We start from the raw sequence: 19,190 nt of genomic DNA, 5'->3' as shown, positions 1-19,190 counted from the left end.
ATTAGAGAATGAGAATACAGCAGTTTTGCAAGACGCGTACCAGCTTTCTGGGGACGTCTAGGTCTATATACTCCAGTACAATACCTATCCAAATTACTGTCCAGGGCAAGATTAGAATCTCCTGCACAGATCACTGCGCCTTCAAAATGAGGTAGTAAGGTTTTTAGCATAGAAGTAAAAAACGGAACCTGGGCTGAGTTGGGGGCATAATAGGACAAGAGTGTAACTAAGGTGTCGTTTAAATGTCCTTTCAATAATAAATATCTCCTATCTCCAGCAACAAGCGAAATGAGACATTTTTAGCAAGGCAAAAGGTCAACCCCTCTATTCTTGTCGGAGGCATTGCTCAGGAAAAACTGAGGATAATATTTGTTAAGAAAGGCAGGTTGATAAGATATCGGGAAATTAGTTTCCTGAAGGAAGAGAAGGTCCACTCGCTGAGAGTGGTAATATTGAAATGCCATTTTTCTCTTCGCTGGAGAGAAAGCAACTCATTAGTATATTTAAAAAAAAAGAGAGAGAGAGAGAGAGATATGAAAAAAAACGCACAAAAAAGACGCACACAAAAGAAAAATAATAATACATTTTTCCCCCTTTTTTTCTTTTCTTTTTTTTCTTTTCCCTTTCTCAATAAACCCCAACACTATCCCCCCTTCTCACTGATACTGCATACTTCCCCTTAATGTGTCTTTCTATGTGTTCTTCAGTGCATACTTTTAGCAAAACAGTGCGTCAGAAGATACACCAGTTTTGGATCATCCCCAATGATGTTATCTTGATCATCATAATGAGATCATCAGAGAGCAATTACAAAAAGGCTGTAATATTAGGGAGTAGTGGTACTAACAAGTTGTGGCTCAGTCCACTTAAGAGACATGTTTCTGTTTTTGGTCACCAACCTAAAACAGGCATGCAGAGTAAGATTTTAACTACTTAGGCTGCTTTGGGTCAGTGACTTTTTAGGTAATGAAGATAAGATAGGGATTACAGTCCTGGAGCCTAAAACTATAATAAGAATGCAGCTACCATGTTTCTAGCCTCAATTCCCATTTAAACAGAAGAAGACACATTACAAGTCCTATTCTACATTATAAAAATGATGACTGTTGCATGCCAGATATGGTTCCTAGATTGTCAATAATCTTTTCCAAAAAATACGAAGGAGAATCAAAAAGTAAAGGCAATTTATATTATGCGGTAACCGTACCAGAGAGAGGCTTGTGCAATGCAGCATATTTACATAGCCTGTTGGATAGTTCGACCATGCACAGTACAGAACTCAAACTTTAGTCAAGTGGTAGTCACATGGACAGAGACATGAACGCTCCGTTGCGAGATTGTACCATCGAAGAACAACGTGCCGTAGTGCGCATTCTTTGGGCAAAGGGAGTGAAACCAGTGGAAATTCACCATCGGATGTTGGTTCAGTATGGTCACAGCACCATGAATCAACAAAAGGTTTATGTGTGAGTTTAAAGCAAAAAGAACAGGTGTAACAGACAAAGCTTGTTCTGGTTGTCCATCAACATTGCGCACATAAGACCACAACGACAGAGCAGATACCTTGATTAGAGAAGTCAGATGGATAAAAATCAATTGGCTGAACATTCGAATATCAGCTATGGATCTCCATTTGCCATAGTGCATCATTATTTGGCATACAGGAAAGTCTGTGCAAGATGGGTTCCCAAACAGATTACTGCTCTGCACAAGCCACAGCATGTGGAGGTTGTGACTCAGTTCTTGAGATACAATAAAGAAGATTGGAGTATTCTGGAAAGAATTGTCAGTGTCAAGATATGGGTGCATCACTATGACCCAGAGCAAAAGGAAAGAGGCGCTCCGCGGTCGCAGGTTCTCCTCAGATGATGAAGTAAAGGAAGCGGTGAACACCTGGCATCAGCAGCAGCCAAAAAGCTTCTTCTCTGCAGGAATACAGAAGCTAGTTGAATTTTACAACAAGTGCATCATCTTGCACCGGGACTATGCGGAAAAGTGATATGTTCTAGTGCTACCAGTTACTTCTATTAAAGCCATTAAATGTATTTTGACTTTACTTTTTCCTAAATGGACCATAAATGACCCGAAATACCTTTACCTTTCTCTTTTCTCTTTTAAGAACAGCAACAATGAGCAAATGGAACCCATAGGCATCAAATTTTTACCTTTCATCTGTGTAGAGCAGGTAACAAAATGGAATACGATCGCTGAATTTTGTTCTATAGGTTACAGAAGTTTATACATTGTTTTTTGTCTTATGAAAAAAGCCACATTAAAAAAGCAGCTATGTTGTCATCATATTGTTCTGGTTCCAAAGCTAAAAAGCAAAGAGGATTATAATGATTTTAAGGATATATTTACTAAACTACATGATTCACTGTTAGCAAATCTATCTTCTAGCTTTGGTAGAACAAAGAGAACAAAGACAAATTACTTGCAAAAAGAAATAAATTCTTACGATAGTCGGCGAGTTTAATGAATTTGTTCCTCTCAGTTCTAACACTTCTCAGGAGTATTGCCAGCTGTAAATGCCACATGCTAAGAATCATTATTTGAGTCAGGGATAACAAACCGATTTAGTAGAAAATAATTTCTGCAGATTGATATATTAACTGACCTGCACAGAAGAAGTTTAAAATGAAGTAGGCAATGCCAAGTACACAGGTGCAAGACCTGTAGTGGAACCATTTCATAATTGCATTGTAAGTTCTGTGACTAGTTCAGACATATAGTTTGACGTTTCTTCCCATGCAGGTGATTCCTTGCACACTATAATCTGTCTAGCTTGGAAAAACACTACTGTTAAAGAAAAAAATTAATCATCTTAACCACTTGCTGTCCGGAGCAATTTCTTACTATTTGAACACACATGATATAATCAGAATTTTTGGCTAGAAAACAGCTTCAAACCCCCACACAATGAAATATTTTCTGAAAGCAGAGGCCCTGTAGAATAAAAAAATGCTAGTTGCAATTTTTTATGTTTTATGTTTTATGTTGTATTTGCGGAAATATTTATCAAACCAGTATTTTTATGATAAAGTACACTAAAATGAAATTTAGTGCACATAAACAGAATATGATACCCAATTTTTTGGTAAAATATAAAAGATGGGGTCAAGTCTGGTAAATAGATAGCAAACATGTCAAGCCTTAAAACTGTGTTCGCCTGTGAAGCCGCAAAAAACTTAAATACCCCAAATTTCCCATAGGGGACAATTTAAAAGCTTTTACCGCTCATCAGTTTAGTGTTAACAGTGATGGCTGTAGAATTATTGCTCTCACTCTGACATTTGCGGCGATATGTAACATGTGTAGCGCAATTTTAGTTTTTGCACATAGGCACACCGACGCATGTTTGTGTATCTATGTGCGTGCAAGTGGGTGGGACTTTAGAAAAAATAATTTGCATTTTTTGTATTTTGTTATATGTTAATTTAATTGTTTCAATTTTTTAACACTTTTTTTTTACACTAACCTTATTGCCATCACATAGGGGGCTAACAAGCCCCCTATGTAATAGCAGATAGGGTGTGACAGGTCCTCTTTATGAATACATCAGGGGTCTTTCAAACCCCTAATGTCACCCTGGGACCCCAAAGAAGCTGAGGAAACAGAGATCTGCTTCCCCAGCATCTTCTTCTGGCTCTAAGAGCCGGACAATGTAAACAGTGACACCGGAAATGATGAAATACACATCACTTCCTGGTCCAGTGATCGGAGGAGAGATCCGTGGCTGGAAGCCACCTGATAATATTCACAAGACCTGGAAGAAGCAGCGGGGAAGATGATGGTGGACAGAGCAGTGATCGCAGCCCTGACCTGTCACTGCAGAAGGGCACACAGAGTAGGCAAGTGTGCCATAATGACATGTAATTATGACAATGCTCACCGAACTTTAGTTTCCCCTTAAGACTGCAGTAGGCTCATGTTCTTATTTAGTAAGGCAATAGTGATGTGCCAAGTCTTTATGCAGATATAATGTCCAAAATTCTTGTATGGTGGTGATAATAATATTTTAATAGGAATGAACATCTGCTGTGATAAAAAATAAGATATTTAAGTTAGTACACCCATGCACTGCACAAACTAGCATCTAGATACTACTTGCAGCCATGCGACAAATCTTCATGCAGAACACTGCATAGAGGTGTCCATTCTGCATTACCTATTCATCAACATTAATGTTCTAGACATGTAATTTTCCATCAGTCACAACAACAGTCCTTCCCTACCTCAGGGAGTGTATTCATGGATAATTGTCAAAGAGGAAAGGAGAAAATGAATGAAAAAAGCTTGTTAAAAAGGAGAGTTTGTAAGGAGGCGCCGAGAGGATAATCACCATCTTCAGCAGAGGGGATAATAGCTGATTCATGAAACACTCAGTACCAGACTACTCGCAGTGCGGCTGAAAACGCCTGACTTCCTGTCAGAGAATTATTCCCCTGTGTGTGAATTCTCCAAGGACTCACATATTTTCACAGAATGAATGCTATTTTACGCAGGGTATCGATGACAAAACAATAATTTATGTGGGCTTCCTTCTTCTCTTCTCCAATGCAGAAACTATTCTTCATGTGCACAAAGACAGTGAAGGGAGAAGCAATCCTATAGATTCTAAGGGTTATTATATATATACTCAAGTGATAGGTGTTCATCTCAGTGGCTCAGCTGCAAAGTACATGGTGTTCAGGAGAAATGCTATATGGTTTCATTGTGCTGTCAGACTCGGTCTTATCGAGGACTGGGGCAGAAAAAGCATGCATAGCATATAAAGTTTGAAGTGTAACTCCACTTTTGTTCATAAAAAACAACAACTTCCTCTAAGTGATAAATGTATTTTGCAAGGATTTATTTCCTTTGTCTATTCTGAAGAAAAAGCTGTTTGTTTCACCATGTCCATTCCAGACTGATTCCTGCATGAGAGGGTCTGGTTTATTACAACCACCTGTTGCACTCTCAGTGTTCTAATGAGGACAGTTGCAGTATGCATTGCTTTAGTAGTAATTAACCCTTACAGAGTATCTCACCAAAAATGTTATTTCTATTGTAACGGACGCCTAAAATTGAACTTGTATCTTAGTGCAGACTTCTGGGAAAATCAGTGAGCCAAACACACAAGCAGGAAATGTCATTTTTGGGGGCATTCTGAACACCAGCGATATGCAGAATGCCTTCAAGTTGCCATAATGCTGACTCACCGAAAACAAAAAAGTACCACCGCCCGCTAACCCGTCCACTACCACCACACTCCCACTGCAAATGCCAGCTCCTGCCTGAATGTAAACAAATAGGTGGAGCGGGTCGTCACGACTCGCTCCAACCATTTGTTTTCATGCAATGACAGCTCGCTGACCTGAAAAGGCACCTCAATGGGCATTTTGTTTTCATCTGGAGTCCCCCCTAACATTCCTACCAGACCTAAAGAGTCTGGTATGATTTGGGAGGGGGACTTCACTCTGTTTTTTGTTGTTGTTGTTTACAATGACAGTTTTCATTCTGTTCCCTACCTTTGAGGTAGCGAAGAGAATGACAAAGCTGAATGCTGCTCTGTAGCATTCGGCTATTCACTCTCTGCTGTTCGGCCCCTAAAAGCAGAATATTCAGGAACTGACAAATGGGAGACCAGGCATCCGACACAACCCCAATGCCATTATAGTACTGCGTACTACATAAAAAGAAACACCCAGTTCACTTTAAGTAGGTTTACTGGTGATTTTTTTTATTCTGATTGTAGCTCCCCTTAAGGCACCCAAAATTGGTGGCATACCACTTCTTGAACTTCAATCTCTTTCCCCCTGAATGTGCCCCTTTTGAGCATGCTGTGAAAATAGCTTGGAGGAATATAATAATTGAAATCCAGATCAGACTGGCACTTTTACAAGTGCTGAAAATAGAACAAAGAGCATTCATTGATTGAGGTTCATTGCTCTCTATGGTTACATCCATCCAGCTACAATCACAGTTTTGTGAACGTAAACGCAATTAGGGGAGAGGAATTGGAAACTTCAATGCCAATGCCTAGGTGCACTTAAAGAAAAGATGTTACTTTTTTTTATCAGACCCACAACATCATCCACCACACCCTTTGCAAATGCTTCCACTGGCTTCTGCTCACCCAGCTAATAAAATTGAAAAAACTAGCAATAACATATGAAGCCATAAACAACTCAGCCCTAAGCAACATCACCAACCTCATCTCATATATTGTTATGCATATATATGGAAATATCTGCGTAATAGCTATCAGTAAGAAATATGGAAATTTTAACAACACACTTAATAAAAACATGCAAAAAGTTAAAGTCATATTCTCGAAATAAAATATTGGTACCGAAAGCATTGATGTATTAATGGGCGTAATTGGTGGGGAAACCAGTCTTGCTTCAAGAAGGTGGAACTCCTGACAGACTTAGTGGTATGTTAATAATGCTTTCATATATACATTTCTTTAAATTAAATAAAGGTGACTAAACCATGAGCAAATAAAGAATTATGAGTATTTACCTTTATACCAAACTTCTGTTATCCCATGTGCATTTTGGCCACTTAAATTGTGATTTACAATATCTACAAAAAAGTAGTTTGAATTTAATTTTAAAATGCTAAACTTACATTTATTTGTTTTTCAACAGGCTCCCTTGCTTAACCTTTCAGATATCTGGGTTAGTCAATAATTTTAAAAAACTCATAAATAGTATAAATATACAAGAAATTGACTTAAAGGCGGGGTACAGTTTACTATTTCCTTATTGTTTTGAATTGTTTTTTATTGCATAAAATGCAATAAAATATCATAAAACGTAGCGTACAGTTGATAAACTAGATACATGCAGTTTCAGTTCAATCTAGGGAGCCCCTCAACTTCTTGAAACAACAGAAAGTCCTGCAAGCAGCAGTCTTCAAACAGTTTTATAGTTAAAACAAGTTTTGCCAAAGAACTGGACCTTACCAGTTTGCTCAAGTAACAGTCCAGGAAAAGGAATGTGGGCATATGGTGAAGTCAGAGTTAATAGCTATGGTAGGTAACAGAAGTAGCCAAACATATATATACATTTATACATAGAAATGAATAAATATGAAGTATCAAAATGAATGATATAAAAACTAATAAAAAGTTCCTTGTAAATAAATAACTATTAAAAACTTGTAATTCACTTACATATGGATATACTGGCTGTGAGCATTAGTACCCTGGCAAAGAAAGAATATGCTATCGGAGACTGGAATGTACATACTGTAAGAATCACCATAGAGGAACAATGCCACTATTAGCAGGGAACTAATCCTTCAGATACCATTTGTACGGATTATAAACACCTGCAGTGTATGCAAACATATAACAGGAAACATTCCTGTAAGGCCTCTCTAGCTGTTATTTTCTTATTTTCTTTTGATTTAATTTTGTTCTGTGGCATTACCTAGTGGAAAGAATACAAAGGAGCATGACTTATCCTGCATTTGTGACCCAAAAGTTCTGGGACAAGCACTAGCTCATATTATGGATACAGCCAGCCATACCTCTCTAGATGAAGCAGGTGTCCCTGGGGAAGGCACAAAAGTCATTGTCATACCTTGGAGTCACATGTTCCAGTTTATGGGAAACTAAAAAACTATGGTGCTCATCTTTTGAAATTACTCATAGCCCAGAGATAAGCAGGGTATGAAGGACTTTGCTGAGGTGAGTAATATTTAAACCTAGAATACAGCCACTAGACAAGTCCTTCAGGGGCAACTCTTGCTATTGCCAGCTCCTGAGCATCCACGGCTACCATGTTTGTTAATTATGGTATTTTATTTACAGTATCTTGGAAATGCTTTGTTTGGGAGGATACCTAAAGTGCCCATAAGGCAATACCCAACTCCACTTTTGTCTTTGGAGACAAAATTGGCCAAACCTTACTTTGACCTTACAAACCTTACTGTATTGGCAAAAATGCCAGTTGCTTACAACTTCAGGATCACTCCTTCCACATTCCTAACTTCTTTCATATTGCCCTATTGAACAATTGTATTCGTAATTGTTAGTCACAGAAATCCACTCCTCAAGATCCAGTTCTGAAAGACATCAACTTGAAATGTGAAATTAAACAGATTTGGAGCTCTGTGGATTATTTGTAAGGGTCTCTGTCAGGAAACACTGCTTACCTACTGCAGGCATTCACCATTCTTTCTTTCACATGGTTGGATTCTGGTATCCTCAACTTTTGGCTGGACGTGCTGTTATAAGATGTGTGGCTGGTGCAGCTGCTGCTGAAAATATAGAATGCAGTGCAAGTATGCTTACAGGTGCTTGTAACATAAGTCCCAGAACTGCTCAGTGAACTTGGACAGTGCCTAAGTAGAAGGTCCTTCCAAAGTCTTGTAATTTCTTCAGCATCTAATACTCTAAATCTTGTCTACTATTATATAGATTTATATGGCCTTCACTCTTGCCTGGTGAAAAATAATTCACAGCTGTCACCAGTGGATTACATCCACTAGGAACATTACCTGGTTATTTAATAAACAGAAGAACTAATAGTTTCCCTGTGAATTATGTTATTTTAAGGTTGCAGTAAAATACCAGTAGGTGAAGTCTCTAATCTCTAGATCCATATATTGTAAAAATTTGGGGCTTGTAGGGAAGTTCCCTTTACACTAGGGGTCCAAAACTTAAGATTTTAACTTTTCTTGAAAAACCTTCATTTTGTATTGATTTTTCAGACCTCAGAAAACACATTCACAAAAATGTAGTATATGGATGTGTAACTGTTAGGATTAGTCAGCAAATTTCCATAATGGACCAGACTATATCCAACCCTGTATAACACGTACAAATATGGAAAACCATATATAGTTTGTTGCTAATTGCCGCAGCAACTTTCTAATAACTTTTAAATAAACCCTCTCCTGAGATCCTGGGAAAAAGAGAACATGCTAGTAGAATATTGAATATTTAAAGAGGAAACTTTGACTATTATCCAGTTATATAATCAGTTCTTAGCCAGATCTTGTACTTAGGCACTGCAGTGAAAGCTGCTTACGTGTCTTAAGACTATGCACATGATTTAGGTGCTATTAAAAATCCATATTACTCAATATGTGTTCATGGAGAGGCAGTGCAAGTTAATTATTTTCCATTTCTAGGCAGTTGCCTTTAATGAGTTTTAACCGGTGGAAATCATTAATGTCTGACTGTCAGGAAGCTAGTGAGATAATGAACGTCTAGCTTACCCTTCTACCATCAAGAGTCTTCTGAAGAGCCAAAGCACTTTGCCCACCTATCTTTAAATGTTAGAGCAGTGCTTAATGGCACTATAGTCTTCCCCATTTTATACACTTATTTTCCCTTGTTCATAGCTACTTCTGTTACTATGTAGATTGGTCAGTCCACAGGAAAGTCCAGACTATTTCTTACTTCAAACTGTTCTCAGTAGTTATGAAGTGGTTTGTACAAGCAAAATCTGAAAACCCTAACAATAGACTGCTAATGGATAATACTGTGGCAAGAGCTCCATTTGTTTCAATCAGTAGTATTTTTTAAATCAAAATCATACCACATGTAGATATTATTATTATAGGAAAAAAGAGTTTAGACAAAGGCATTAGGATAAAGCACATTGTGTTGTAAAAAAAAATGTCTAGATCCCTGGCAAACAAAGCAAGGCCTTAGGATTACATACAGCCTTTCGATACTTATTATAGGGCCCTCAGGCCCCAGCATTCAATAGTCAGTTATTTTCCTGCCTAGGTACTTAGTGAGGCCAAAGAAGGATAAATAACCATTACATTGGCTTTTGCTAGCAAAATGGTTTAGTTTATTTTGTTTTAACTTTGTATGTACTCTTCTTCTGTTTTAGGAGTGAATCCAGCTTAAAGTGGTATCAAACTCTCAAACTTTTTTTCAATAATGAATCCCGATCAAACAAATATACATTACTCAGCAAAGATGTGAGATATGGGGGAACCCAAGGTAGAGGTTGGATAAATCAACAAAACATATCAGAATGTAAACTAAATTGTATAATAGTAAACACCTCCAGGCTTGTTAGCTGTGATCTCTGTGCTCTGAGAAAATGTGAAAGAAACAACAGGTTCCCACTTGGCTACACATCAGAGATCCGCTGAGAAGCCATATGATCACATAAATGTTATTCAAACAACATTAACATGTAAAAAATCAATTTATTTCAAAATATTTTAAATTATGTTTATTTATTTATTTTTTTAAATAAATTGATTTTGTACATGTTAATTTTGTTTGAATAACATTTATGAGGAGGGGATGTCACCCAGTGGGATAAGGTATGCCGCCGGGTCCCCTCATCTCTCTCAAGCCCCCGGGTCCCCTCATCTCTCTCTAGGTCCTTGACCGAGTGCCCGACTTTTCAGAGGGGGGTGACACCAAAATTACTCTGTCATTTTGGAGTCACTCCTCCAATGGTGTCAGCCGGGGTCGGGCCGCACCTCCCACACCCCCCTTGTGACACCACTGACACCAGACACTGAATCAAGGAATTATGAGTCTCCAGTAGAATACAGTACTCTGATTTAAAGAATCACGAGTCTCCAGTAGAACACAGTACACTGAATCAATGGTCAGGTTGCCGCAGTGGTAAGGAACAGACAGCCTTGCAGGGAGATAAGAGAGATTACACACAGTGTCTGGATGAGAGGAAATCCTCATTTAGATTGCTACTTTAACCCTTTAGGTTGAGTCAGCTCCTGAGCTTCAGTTCACTTGCTTGTCAGCAGACTCAGCAATTGAACCAATGAATCGATTTATGAATTGGTTCATTTTAATAAACAGTTTGAAATGAACCAATTCATGCACTATAAAAGATCTGAACTTCGCAACACTGGTGTGGAACAGTAGTATATTTTACACAAAGTTACAACACCGCCCAGTCTCAGGGAGGGAGGTGTGACAAAGCAGGGAGCTTTGAACTGAGAGTGGGCGGTTCAGACCAGCAGTCTACGACTTCCCTACTCCACCCACTGCAGTGTGTGCTGGCTGCAATAGAACTACAGGGGGGAGGTAATTAGACCACTGGCTAGGCTGATAGACTGCACAGTGACTAGTGGTCTAACAGAAAGGAAATGAAGGAGGCAGAGGGCAGGAAGCACAGGTTTGTACCATAGATTTATGGAAGACTGCATTGCTATGCAGAAAGGTAAGCACATATTTCTAATACTTCCAAAAGCTAGTTACAGTAGGCTGGAAAACATTTCCTGCAGTTTTTCTTTAAATGTATATTTTCTCTCTGATCTGTTACAATGAACTTTGCCGAGAGGAATATTAGATATGGAGCCAGTAATTTTAGGAGGGGTGCAGGGAGTACATTTGTGACCATTGATTTGTAAAGGAACTATAATGGCAGCAATTTCTAGCAGTTTCTGTATCATATCCCGAGCCACTGATCATCTCCTGCAGCATGTCCTAAATCTCTAATCACTCCAGTAGCATGTCTGCAGTTTCTGAACATCTCCTGAAGACTTTTCCCAGTCTATGATTACCTCCTATAGTACAGTATGTTCACAGTCTCTGGCCATCTCTTAAAGCATGTTTACAGTCTATGACTGCCTGACCAAGCATGTTCACATTCTCTGATCATCGAATGTAGCATGCACACAGTCTATAACCATTTGTTTCAGCATGTCCACAGTCTGAGGCATTTCTGTACCATTTATCACGTACCTGATGGGGAGCCGAGTTGTGGGGAGGCCTCCTTTGCAGCACGAGTTCCACACCCCTGAATGTGGAGACAGGAGGTGGGAAAACTACGGGCAGCACCGGTGCCAGATGATGCAGGACACTGGGCCTGGGCAGGTCCTTGAGGCCCGTCTTCAGCGATGCAGGAAGCAGGTGCTGATGCGGCTGGAGCAGAGCGGAGTCGGGCAAGCCAGGGTCAGCAACAATCGGGCGGCAAGGTACAATAGGAGAAGGCAAAGGAGAATCCAGGGACAAGCAGAAGTCGGAGGCAGGCGGCAATCAGGCAAGGTCAAGGAATCCGGTCGATGATAAGGCAACAGGCAAGATACAGGAATACACACTAAAGCTGAAAGACCACTCAGCAAAGATCCTGGGAGTTGGGCCAGCTTAAATAGGATCATTCCCAGACAGAGCAAGTCACTTCCTGTGCGCCATGCGCCGTTTGCGCATGCGCAGTAGCTGCCGTTCGCGCATGCGCAGTAGCTGCCGTTCGCGCATGCGCAGTAGTCGCTGCTTCCGGCAAATGTGGTGAACAGGCCTATGCGCATGCGCGGTCGTGACTCTGCCGTTAGGCATGGTCTTACACCATTACATAAAATGATTATTACTGTATTTGTGGCCCTTGGTGATGTTAGAGGCTGCACTTGTGGCCCATTATTTTAAATATGTTGACCACAACTGGTCTGGATATTAATAATACGGAGAAAAATTGTTTCCTTGAAGGCTTTGAGTCTAATCATGATTTCCTGCTCACTTAACAGCATCTGCCCCTTAAGCGTCTTAGTCTGGACAAGGAGGTAATATTGATTATAAAAATGGAAGGTCTTTTATGCATTTTTTCCCAAGGTGTAGCAGTGCCACAGCACAACAGCTTGGACTTCTAACAATGTACCTGACCTATAGGCCAGCAATGAAGAAGAATAAGACAAGGTAGAATTATTTTAACAATATTTTTTCCTGGGGTATAACATCATCATCTTGGACAGGGCAGGTAGGATGATGATGAAAAATGATATAGTGAGCTAAGAAATGTCTAAGGATTTTGGCAATTTCACACAATGGACATACAAACTGGCAAAATTGATACTGGTAAGGAGAAAGATGAATTCATTAGTAATGAGCACCACACATAGGGAATCTCTTGTGGTCCTAAACCTAGTTTTGCTTCCAAACTTTGATCCTCAGTCACTAATAATCAGGTAAACTGACTTTCAATGATGCCTGATTGGCTGTGTGTTCGAGACAATGGCACCAATTCTGAGTCACTAAGTGAAATTTACAGACGGCTATTAGCAAGTGAGTAACGGCAATTAGCAATGCGCCATATTTTCTAAATGAAGATGATGATGATGATTATGTTATTATAGTTCTGAATTAGAAGGCCCTCAAGGCTCTCAATTGGTTTATTTACTAAAGGCAAGAATGCTGTTCACTGTGCAGGGAATTGGCACTTTGCAAGGGAATTTTCTCTTCAGCTTAGTGAATGAGTTAAAGCTCTGCTGACTTCCATTATCCAATCATGTCAAGTACAAATACTTTTTTTTTTAATCTTCCCTAATCGTGATGTACCAAAATCTAAGCTAACAGAAAAACCCCTTGTAAGGAGCAAATTCACTTGAAAAGTGTCATACAAAAATGGCAGTCTCTTTGCTTCTGCAGTACTTTTATGGGCATTGCGACACACCTGAGAACACAAAGTTGGCTGAATGCATGTGAAACAGGGTGGGCAAGCCCAGGAGAGGACAGTATGGCATATAAGACAGCATACAGAGCCAAGCAACGGTCATCAGTAACTGAAAATTGGCAAATACTTTGGTACAAACTGCCAAAAGTATTTTTATATCTACATTGAGCCAATCAGTCTCATCAGATCAAATATGTGTATTTGTAGCAGTTGTATTGTTGGTTCTGCTAGAGTGCAAGCCTAATAAATTTGGCATTTAAAGGTTTAAAAAGTATCTGCTTATGAACCTCTCTCTTTGCCACCTACCAGGTTTCACTTTAAAAACATTTCATATGCCGACATGCACCAAGAGGTACAGTACATATGAAATACCTGAATAACAAAGGAGATTAACTCCATCAGATCAGATTAACTACATCAGGAGTATCATAATGTAGAGAAACAGTGCCACAGACAATGGTTTGCAAACAGCACTAACAATACCATAGCTAATTACCTAACTATTAAGAAAGAAATACTGACACATCCATCTTGGATATAAACTAGCTGTGGTCCCTTATTATTGGTTTCAAATAGTATAATTGACCATTAATCAAACACAGTGAACATATTTAAACAAAATACAGCTCAGACACTAAGGGGGGTGATTTACTAACCTAAACACACGCACGCACGCACTAGGTGCGTGTGATTTTTACACAGCAACACGTATTTATCAACCAAAAAGTCTCTTTAAGCATATTTCCACTAATGCCATATATGGAAAAATCATGCACATGATGCATATATAATGCTGCTTCACAGTTTAGACAAAAATGGTTAGCTCATGCATTTACATTCCTGCATTCATCAACGCAAGAAACACAATGTAGAGCTAATTTACACAACATCACCTTGCAATTCATGCAGGGCTTTGCAAAACACACCTGCTGGGTGTGTACACACTACAAAGGTGTCTAGATTCCACCAATAGATCATGCTGGGAGGGAACACACTACAGAGGTGTATACTTGTTCGTGGCGTGTTTATAAGGTTAGTAAATCAACCCTTAAGACTCAACAGCAAAACATACATAAACTATAGATTAAAACAACTGTTCCCCTGCAAAAGACACAACCACAATACAATGGCAACAACAAAGAACAAGGTTGGTGGGTTGGGAACTGGCTGAAATGTTGACAGTTGACTGTCTGACTAAAGGTGTCCCTGTTAATCTGGGCCCTACTGATGTCCATGTGGGAGGGGGAATCCGTAAAAAAAAATAATACATATCGCCGCGAACGTCGGAGTGAGAGCAATAAGTCTAGGGCCATCAATCACTGATAACACTAAACTGATGAGCGGTAAAAACATTTAAAGTGTCGCCTATGGCCAATTTTGGTTGCCGTCGTTTTCTGCGATGTCGCGGGTGCGCGCAATTTTAAAGCTTGACATGTTTAGTGTCTATTTAACCGACGTGACCTGATCTTTTATATTTGACCAAAAAACTGGGTAATAATAAATGTTTCCTAACATAATGTTACAAAAAACGTTTTTTTTTTCAAAATTTTCAGTAATTTTTCCTAATTATAATAAAAAATAAAACCCGTAGTGGTGATTAAATACCCCCAAAATAAAGCCCTATCTGTCCCCAAAAAATGGTATAAAATTCATTTCAGTACAGCGTTGCATGACGGAATAAACGTCAGTCAAAGTATCGCAGCGCTGAATACTGAAAAATGGCCTGGCCAGGAAGGGGGTCTAAACACCTGGTCTTGAAGTGGTTAATGAAGGAATCACCGTAAGGCTACACTTTTTTCAGAGAGACTATATCCATAGATATCCTTGATTGAGGCAAAGCACTGAAATAGGCCAAAAAAAGAAACAAACCGCACAATGTAGCCTGCAACAAACATAAATAAATGTCCTACTGAGGGGCAACATGCAGACATTAGGTGCTATACTTTTTCTTATTGTAGACAATAATGCAACACAAACATTGATATGCAAAGCAGAGATGACCCTGCTTAAAAAATTGCACAAATTTCACATCTGATTAGCAGCTGCAGAAACATTAGGTGTTGGGTATTTGTAGTGGCCAAACTCTGTAATCTAAAGCAAAAATTGATGCACAACACAGGTTTGACCCTGCAGAAAAAACTGAGAAACAACTTCTTAAAACATTCACTGTGACATCTCGGCAGTGCCATTGCATGGAACTACAGCTATAGAGGGTGCTGAAACATCATTAAAACCACATTATTGGCTAGATTACTCCACCTGACCACAGTTCACAATGCAATGCACAGCATTATGGGAGATTTGTTTTGAACTGCAAACAAGCAAATTTGGGGGCTAACCCTGCATCAGCCTGAACTCTAACCCCATCCCTATCCAGAACCTTTTTGACTATCCATGAGCTGGACTCCACTATAGGTGAGTAGAAGAAACAAAAAGTGGGTCATGGGGCACCCATCACAGGGCCATTGCAAACCCATGAGAGGGAGCACTGTTTGTGCCCCTCTCATTAGAAGCTTATTCTCACACCTGCAATTTAACAGTTTAACAACATTTTTGCAAAGATTTTGGCAAACTTCACTGTAGAGTTCTACCTATTACTGTTTCTTTTAAACCCACACATGGATTGATCTCACTTCCAACTTTCTAAATGCAGGATGGGAGGGTCTGCCTGCTAAAAGAAAAACTGCAGCGGTAAGCAGTGAGCCAATAATATAAGCAGGAATTAACATGTCTGAGGTTTTTTTTTTTTTTTAACAAACAGAGCACAGAATACTCCCACTATTGACAAGATTACAAGAAATACATATTTGAAATGTTGCCATTTTTATAAAATCATAGCACTTTCACACTGAAACAGAAAGATGTTTTCCATTAATGGTAAATTACTAAATTGCTTGTGTTGTAATTACGTGTTACATACATTTGTGAAAACTGCAGTTATCTTTTAGTGAGCTTTATGTATAAAAGTACTGGGTCTACTAATTCTGCAGCAGGCACAGACACATGAATAAAGCAAACACCATCACTTCAAACATTGAAACAAAATATATACACTGTTGTTCATCCAATAACATTTTAACATATACAGTACAGGTAACAATGAGATGCATCAATGGCCACACTACTGTCTGTGGAAAGGCCTTTTGCTGGAGTGGACTATTTATATTGTAAGCCAATAATTCCAGTTTAGGGGACATACATTCATTTTAGCGTTTCTGAAATATTTCATTTGCACTAGCTACATGACGCCTAGGATTCCTTTAAATGATAACTATAGCCAAACCTTTTTCCACTTTACATCTCTTTTGGGTCACAGGTGTACATTTGCTAGTGTCCCCCTGTGACCCAAAGTCAGCATATAGCGGGCATAGCCCACTATAAGCTGACAGCACAGAGCGGCAATGCAGCCGGGAAAGATCCCAATAATATTGTCGGGTTCAACCCCGCCACCTGATTGACAACTCTGTGTGCCCCTCCAATGTGAGCTGGAGGAACAGAGAGGGGAGAATCTTTGTGCCAAACAGTAACTGACAGTCACCACTGCAGGGAGAAGACTGTGATCTGAGAGATCAGTGGTTTGTGATCACTCAGCTCTTGAGCTATATAGCCAGAGAGTGACAGATGCAGTGTCACATGCCAGCTCAAACTATTGGGAACAGTACATTTACTTTCCCAATAGTTGTCCTTTAACTTGGTTGAATTGGCTTTGTTAGAAGTATTTACCCAACAACCTGCTTTTTCACATTGTGATATCTGAGATCATTGTGATATGGAGATTCACACTACATGCACAATTGTGTAGTAAAGAGATATTTAAGGCGTTGGATGGATTTACAACATCTGATTGATACCTAATGTCTATGGCCAGCTTGACACCTCACCATTAAATTAGAAAACCCCTTTCAGATATATACGATTTCACATCAAAATGCCTGTAGCTAAAAAACATACAAGTCATTTAAAACAAATAAACTTTTGTTGGCCATTTATACATTGTAGAAGATTTACTGATATCTTGCACAAAGTATAACATTTTGTGGCTTTTATGATGATAACATTCCTGCAAAGGCCAAAGCTTTATTGCTATGTGAGGTCAGGACTATAGTAAGGTCACTTTAAAAGTACAACACTTATTTCACCCCATCAGTCAACTGAAGCCTGCATGACCACACAGCCATTTATCCTCATGCACCTATTTTTACTCTCTGCCTGCATAAATTCTCCCAGGCTGTAGAGATGGATTGTTGTCATTGTCTTAGTCAAACATGAAATATCTGCACGCAAGAAATAGTTTACTACTTTGAAGTGTGCATTAGCCTTTGATTATGCTGTGTTTGGTCAGTGGTGGTGATCCAAACTGGCATGTTGCTGACATCTGTTGTTTTTTTCCCCCTCTAAATCATTGGAACACAGTTGTACCTGAAAAGTAAAATCCTATCATCCATAAAAGCAATTTTGAAATATTTTGGGAAATTACTACATGAGTGCTTTTATACATTTTCTTCATAATTAATATACACAAATCAGCCAATTGCACTCATACCGTATACTGTCTTATTAAAACCTACCTGTCAGAGCCGCAGCAGTTTCTCACATTGACCCAAAGGGGTTGATTTACTAACCTTATAAACACGCCACGAACACGGAACATATACACCTCTGTAGTGTGTTCCCTCCCAGCATGATCTATTGGTGGAATCTAGACACCTTTGTAGTGTGTTCACACCCAGCAGGTGTGTTGTGCAAAGCCTTGCATGAATTGCAAGGTGATGTTGTGTACATTAGCTCTACGTTGTGTTGCTTGCGTTGATGAATGCAGGAATGTAAATGCATGAGCTAACCATTTTTGTCTAAACTGTGTTGCACTCATGTTTTTGGGACATTATTTAGGTAGTGCAAAAAATAATGAAAGTCTCTCCATAACTGGAATGAGGAACACTTAAAAACTGCCAAGAGGAAATAAGCTTTCAAAAACAAACACCTCTGGACAGTACAGAATGGCTGGAATTATAGTCGTGCGTGAACACGCTGCTATTCAATTTACCAAGAAATCGTGAAGAATCGGCGTGCTCGTGTTTCTGGGCTTAAAAAGCGTGTGAACTTGCTTCCACACAGGTGCAGTTGGCTCATACAGAGCTGAACACGTCAGTGGTTTGTAAGTTCCATATTTTTGAATACTGTTTTTAGCATTTTCAAAGTGTTTTTGGGATGGTTGTAGGCATAGAGATGAAGCAGCATTATATATACATCATGTGCATGATTTTTCCATATATGGCATTAGTGGAAATATGCTTTTAGAGACTTGCATGCCGCTATTAGAGCGGCGTGTAGCCTATGGCGAATACTACATGACGCAGACGTACGTAAATACATAAAAACGCGCCATAATGGTGTGAAAATGTGACACGTTGCTCGTGTTTGGTTGATAAATACGTTTTGCTGTGTAAAAATGTACACGCACCTGGTGCGTGCGTGTGTTTAGGTTAGTAAATCACCCCCAAAGATTCTCTCCAATACACCAGTCCTTGTAGCATCTGCCACAGATGCCTAATCACTATTCAGAAGCCTGAATATCTGTCCTTTAGACAAGCCTGTATTTGATTTCAAAGTGAAGTATCTCCTATTCACTTGTTTTACAGTAAGTGCACCACAAGTGCCATTAGGCATTTGGACAGGAATGCATAAGGGATTATGTATCGGCTGTCAAGATTCTAATGTAAGTTTAGGAAATGGCAACTGCATTAGACAAAAAGAAAAGGAAAACACAGTAATTCCTCTCTATCATACATAACCCCTTAAATATAAATGAAC

This window comes from Nanorana parkeri, unplaced genomic scaffold (assembly GCF_000935625.1).
Source record: "Nanorana parkeri isolate BGI_ZX_2015 unplaced genomic scaffold, ASM93562v1 scaffold1869, whole genome shotgun sequence".
In the NCBI taxonomy this organism is placed as follows: domain Eukaryota; kingdom Metazoa; phylum Chordata; class Amphibia; order Anura; family Dicroglossidae; genus Nanorana; species Nanorana parkeri.
The sequence above is the reverse complement of the archived record's forward strand: the minus strand, read 5'-3'. Positions refer to the sequence as shown.